The sequence below is a fragment of the Elephas maximus genome, chromosome 23, assembly GCF_024166365.1.
Source record: "Elephas maximus indicus isolate mEleMax1 chromosome 23, mEleMax1 primary haplotype, whole genome shotgun sequence".
Taxonomy (NCBI): Eukaryota; Metazoa; Chordata; class Mammalia; order Proboscidea; family Elephantidae; genus Elephas; species Elephas maximus.
The window spans coordinates 5,750,755-5,757,904 of NC_064841.1; positions in this window are offsets into that span (position 1 = coordinate 5,750,755).

Here is a 7,150-nt window from a genome sequence, read left to right on the forward strand (position 1 = left end):
GATTGACTCAAGAAACAACCTAATCCTGTAGGTGAGTCCTACCTCATTAACATAACTACCTCTATTCCTGCCTCATTAACATCATAGAAGTTAGGATTTACAATACATAGGGTAATCACATCAGGTCACAAAACGGAGGCAAGCATACAATACTGGGACTCATTGCCTATCCAAGTGGACACACATTTTGGGAGATAAAATTCAATCCATAACATCGACTTGGGCCACATGCTCACCCTTGGCTAATGGAGAGTGAGGCACCTTGAATGATACTACCACCATCACTGCACATATTAGGGGAAAAGTAATTCCCCCAAAGGAAAAGGAGTATCAGGGTGCTTTACCACAAGGTAGGGGAACAGACACTGGGTAGCAAAAAAACAAATGTCCACCAATAGAGAAAATAAGAAGCTTCTGTCTTCAGCCCAGCATGTGACTTTAAATAAACTAAGTACTCAGTATTGAAGGGGTAATATTGACTTTTATCACTTCAAGTTACATCCTAAATTTGGACTCAATTTCTATGTAAAGTCTGAGAGTACATATAACATTATGCTCTTAATTTTACAGTCAGACCTCATGGCAATTTATTTAGGGTTTTAATTTGCATTTTAAAAATATACATCATTATCAACTTTCCAATCTCAGTTTGAAAATAGGTCAACTCTTCACAATTTATATGAACTGAGTAAAATCTTACCATCTGAGTTACAGCATAAATGTTTTGAGAGATGTGCATTATATTATCATAAGCACATCCCATTAAAGTAAGACCACAGTTTACTCTTCATTGAGCATACAAATTGTGTCTGACTCTGATGAAGAAAACTGAGGCCTAAATATTTTAAATGGGGTTCGTATAATGGCTTTGTGTTCTGAAAGGAAGATTGATGTCTTTAGATGGTTAAGATTTCAAAAGCCTTTAATTTCTTTCAGAAGGCTGTGTATATCAGAAATAGATTGCTGTGGTGATAATTGCCTCAATAATGATGAAGATAAATTTCTGTTTACTTGGACCTCACTAAAGAATTGATCAAAGGATATAAGAGAAACTTGGAGTAAATTAGTTTAAAAATTCAACCTACTTACTCAGTAGATATTTATTGAATTCTTCCTTGTTCCAAGTACTATTCTAAATCCTTGATATACAATGATGAATAAGATACAAAAGGAGGAAAGGTTATTGTCTAAACAATCACTATACAATGCGATAATGCTACGGCAGAAGTACGTACTCAGTGCTGTACAAGATGGAGAAGCAGTGCTAAGCTTTTTTCAGGTGCCAAGAAAGAATGTGCTGGAGTTTACAGGTAGAATATGGATGTTGTTGTTGTTGTTGTGTGCTGTTGAGTGGATCCTGACTCATAGAATATGAGTCTACTTATCCATAGAATAAGGATAAGTAGCAAAAACACAGTTTGGTTATAGGAGAGGGTCATGGTGTCTTAGTTATGGTGTCTAGTGCTGCTATAACAGAAATACAGATGGCTTTAACAAACAGAAATTCATTCTCTCATAGTCTAGGAGGCTAAAAGTTCGAATCAGGGTGCCAGCTGCAGGGGAAGGCTTTCTCTCTCTGTCAGCTCTGGGGGAAGGTCCTTGTCATCAATCTTCCCCTGGACCAGGAGCTTCTCAGCACAGGGACCCCAGGTCCAAGGGACTTGCTCTGCTCTGGGCACTTCTTTCTTGGTGGTATAAGGTCCTTCTCCTCTCTGCTCACTTCTTTCTTTTATACCTCAAAAGAGATTGGCTCAAGATACAACCTTATCCTATAGATTGAGTCCTGCCTCATTAACATAACTGCCTCTAATCCTGCCTCACTAACATCATAAAAAAAAAAAAAAAAGAGGTTAGGGGGTACAATACATAGGATAATCACATCACATCACAAAATGGAGGACAACCACACAATACTGGGAATCATGGCTTAGCCAAGTTGACACACATTTTGGGGTGACACAATTCAATCCGTAACACATGGTATTTCACACTTGGAATTAACAATTCCAATTTGTGGGGTCATGGTTACATAACATACATATTTTAGAAAGATTACTCTGGCAGCCATGTCAAAACGGACTGAAGGTGGGTGAGACTGGAAACAAGAGCACAAGAAAGGTGGTTTTCAAGTGGGTGCATCACCTGGGAGCTTGTTAGAAACATAAATTCTCAGGATGCACTGCAGACACGTGCTTTTCCTCGACACCTAGAAATCAGAACTTCTTCTCTCCACACAGGTACAGGTTGTTGTCTGTCGGTGAGTCAGCCCTCCAACCATGGAGACCCCATGTATTTACAGAGGAGAACTGCTCATTGGGTTTTCTTAGCCACAATCTTTTTTTTTTTTTTTTTAATTCTTTTTGACTTTGGTGAGAGATTTATTGGTTGAGTGACAGAAGCAGGATCCAAATGACCATTTATTTTAACAGCTCTCACGAATGATCCATTGTAAAAAGGATAAGGATAAACTCCAAACCTCAGCAAAACACATATGTGAACTCTTCATCATTGTACATGTTAAGTCCTGATGCTTCCTTGTGTTTCACCCAAGTTTAACATAAAATTATAGTACTTAGAAAGTCCATCATCATTTCACAGATGAGAACTGGGTGATCCGCTGAAGGCCATGTAGCTAATAATCCTTGGGTGCATGGGGCCACCGATCTTCAGGCATACAGCACGCTGCTCTACACTCTGGGAATATGTTTCTTTGTTCAAATCACCCTTAATATTCTGCTCTGTTTGTACTATCAGTATTTTATCTTATTTTTATTGTGTTTGAGGTGAAAGTTTACAGAGCAAATTAGTTTCACATTCAAGAATTTATACACAAATTGTTTTGTGACATTGGTTGCAATCCCTGAGATGTGACAACACCCTCCCCTTCTCCACCTGGGTCTCCCCATTTCCATTCGTCCTGTTTTCCTGTCCCTTCCTGCCTGCTTGTCTTTGCTTTTGGGCAGTTGTTGCCCTTTTGGTCTCACTTACATGATTGAGCAGAGAAGCGCACTCCTCATGTGTGTTATTGTTTTTTTTATAGGCCTGTGTAATCTTCGGCTGAAGGGTGAACTTCAGGAGTGATATTCAGTTCTGCATTAAAAGGGTGGCTGGGGTTAGCCATAATCTTTACAAAAGCAGTTCACCAGGCCTTTCTTCTGCGAAGCTACTGGATGGGTTCAAACTGCCAACATTGAGGTTAGCAACCAATCTCAAGCTGTTTGCACCACCCACGCTCGTATGAATATGGGTGTAAAAAAAGTACAGTTAGCATGAAACATTAGGTGTGAACCAAGAGGCTACTCAGGATGCCCTAGTATCAGGGAGGTAATTTGCATCACTTGTGCCTGCAGGGGACACACATAGTATTACAATATCTGTAAACAGACTGCCAACTCCTTGAAGATACCTACCAGGGCTCACTCATCTTAGTTTCTTCATTTCCTATCACAACGTCTGGCCCGTGGTAATGGCTGAATAAATGTTAGTTGAATAAAGGAACTAATGATGGATTATTCATTTCATGCATTGATTTTTACTCTACCTGGAAGATAATATTTCATATGACAACTCCCAAGAGGTAAACAGTTTGGGGATGGTGGTTTAACCCAAAGCGCTCCCAGATCGAGGTGGAAGATAAACAGGACCACACTATGCATCCTACCCCATTCAGACCTAACCAAAAATATGAAGTGAGTCTGGGCCAGCGGCATTGTCTATCAGAGAGCTGTTGGGAGAGGGTAAGGCAGAGGCAGGAATATGAGGTTGGAACTTACACAAGGAAGGGAGCAAAGAATATAAGACCTAGAGCACCAGAAGGAAACCCTGATGGTGTAGTGGTTAAGAGCTACGGCTGCTAACCAAAAGGTCAGCAGTTCAAATCCACCAGGCACTCTGTGGAAACCGTATAGGGCAGTTTTACTATCCTGTAGTGTTGCTATCAGTTGGGATCCACTTGACGGCAATGGGTTGGTTTTTTGGTTTTTGGTTTTTTTAGAGCACCAGAAAGTCATTTCTGGAGCAGTTTCCATCAGCATATCAATGAGCAGGGAAACTTCGTAATTTCAAAAATGCTGCCAAATAAATTAAAGCATTATTTAAGGTTTGAGAGACTTGGAATCAAGGCCAGCTTTGCTATTAGTGGGCCCTGCCCTTGTGTGAGTCACCTAGCCTCTTTGAGCCTCAGTTTTCTCCTCCCAAAATGAGGCAATGACTAATGACTCATCAATTCCCTTTCAGCTCTGAAATTCTTTGATTCTAACAGCAGATTGAGAATTTAAGCTCTGCCAAGGAGAAATCAAACGTTTTCTTTTTAATTCCCTGAGTTATAGCAGGGACCCTATATCTCATCTTAAAGTTCATTCTGTGGTCTAGACTTTTATTCATAATGACATGGATGGAGACCCAGTTTAGGAAAATTACGCAAAACACAGCTTAACGGACTAGATCAAATTTATTTTTAACTTTGAGTCACCCACCTCTACTCTGGAATAACTAAAATACTATGAAAATCCCAACAATCTATAAAGAATCTTTGTAAAAACAAGCCTGAAGATATTACAATGCCTATTTAGTTCTTGGATAATTTATTAGTAGAATTTAAATGCTGCACCTATTTTCTTGCTCCTGGTTGCTCTCAGGACTAACAAACAGCAACAGAAAACATGTAGTCACTAAGTCTGAGGTGGGTAGGTAAGAAGGATGAGTCAAAATTTTATGACTTTTATGTTTAGATGCAAACTGCACATATATCTATGGACTTACGTCAAACTCAGGGTTTAAATGGTGTAAACTGGTTTATCTATTTATTTGATTGATAAAGGCTCAGTGCCTCTGGGCAATCAATTTAACTCCTTGCAGAAAGACATCAGTGACTTGAGATTTTTAGTATAGAACCTACTATTCCCTCGATAATAACATCTCTGATTATTATTAAATCTCAGTTGGCAGGAAAGGTCCCCATACTAGGAATTTTGACAGCTTCAGAGAAGTACTCTATTAGATCATAAAGCACTCAAGCCATATGTTGAAAGCACAGGCAAACCTCCAGAGCCTCCTTCAAAGATTACTCACAACCCAGATACCACTGTGGCTCTAAAACATACAGCCTCAGAACCACAGAGTTAAGGCAGAAACCAGTTCTTTTTTCAACTAAATGCCCAGCGAGTATTTCACATGTTATCAGAGATCTCTAAAGTTTCATAAAATATCATGTCTTGTCAACGTCAGTCAGATAAACACTCCAAACCCAAAAGTAGTCCCCGACAACTGAAAATCAGTTCTTCCTCTGACATACTGTTGAGGCTTGACATTCCCAATGTAACATTCTTCAGGTTGAATATTTCCAAGCAATACAGAAGGTTCAGGCCATGTATTAATTTATCAACAGTTTTGACCAATTTGTACATGGCAAGTCTGCTGTGTGGGAATGAGAGACTTAGCTAGTGAGTCAATCTACCTGAACACACAGAAGCTCAAACTGTACAACGGTTTCTTGTTATCTACTGGTACTCTCATAAAAACTTCGTTTTCTGCCCTTAAGAATGACCTCAACAAGATAAAGGTCTTTTAGGAAAAACCCACAGTTAACATCATACTCAGCGGTGAAAGACTGAAAGCTTTTCAGCTAAGATCAGGGAGAAGACAAGGATGCCCATTTTTGCTACTTCTATTTAATATAAATAAAATAAAATGATTGGGGCTAATAAAGGAATTCAGCAAAATTTCAATATACACAATCAATAAACAAAAAGCAGTTACATTTCTATGTACTACAATGAATAATCACAAAAGTAAATTAAGAAAACAATTCCATTTACAATGGCATCAAAAATAACAAAATACTTAGAAATAAATTCAACCAGAGAGTTGAGACATGTACACTGAAAACTACAAGACACTGCCAAAAGAAATTTAAGAAGACCTAAATAAGTGAAAGGACATCTGTGTTCATGGCTTGGAAGACATCATGTTGTCAAGATGACAATACTATCCAGAGCAGTCTACAGATTCAATGAAATCCCTACCAAAATCTCAATGGTATTTATTGCAGAAATAGAAAAACACATCCTAAAATTCATATGGAATTTCAAGGGCTCCTGAATGGCCAAAAAGAAGAACAAAGTTGGAAAACTCACACTTCCCAATTTCAAAACTTTGTACAAAGCTACAACAATCAAAACAGTGTGGTTCTGGCATAAGGATAGACACATCAACTAACAGAATAATATAGAGTCTAAAAATAAACCCTCACCTACATAGTCAACCTAGTTTTTACAAGGCTGCCATGATCCTTCAATGAAGAAAGGACAGTCTCTTCAACAAACAGAGCTGGAACAACTAGATATTCTCATGCAAAAAAAAAAAAAAAAAGGAAGTCAAACCCACACCTCACAGAAAATTTAACTGAAAATGGATCAAAATTCTAATTTTAAGGCTAAAACTATAAAATTCTTAGAAGGAAACAGGAAAATCTCCTGATATTGTATTTGGCAATAGATTCTTGATATGACACCAAAAGTACATGCAACAACAACAACAAAAAGACAAACTGGACTTGGCTGTAACACTCAGTCAGTCGTGTTTAATATTTACACTTTCCTACGTATAATCCAGTTGCAGCTGAATCACCTCTGACTCACGGTAACGCCACGTGTCTCAGAATAGACTTGAGTTCCAGAGGATTTTCAATGGCTGACTTTTGAGAAGTAAATCCCCAGGCCTTTCTTAGGAAGGTGCCTCTGGGTGGACTTGATCCTCCGACCTTTTCTTCGGCACTTGTTAACTGTCTGCACCCCTCAGGGACTCCTTTGTTTGCATATGTCCTTACAAATGTGACTTGATGTTTATGTGAGAGAATTTCTAACATACATAAAGAGTATTATGCTCTATAGTCCCTTTCTGTTTCTTAAGGTTTATAGGTAGGTAGGTAGGTAGATTAGATAGATAGACAGACAGGTAGATAGATAGATAGACAGACAGACAGATAGATGATAGATAGATAGATAGATGATAGATAGATAGATAGATAGATAGATAGATAGATAGATAGATAGATAGATAGATAGATAGATAGATAGACAGACAGATAGATATAAATATGCTTTTAATGAATCTAAAATTAACCCTCATACGGGGTGTTTGGTCAGGATCC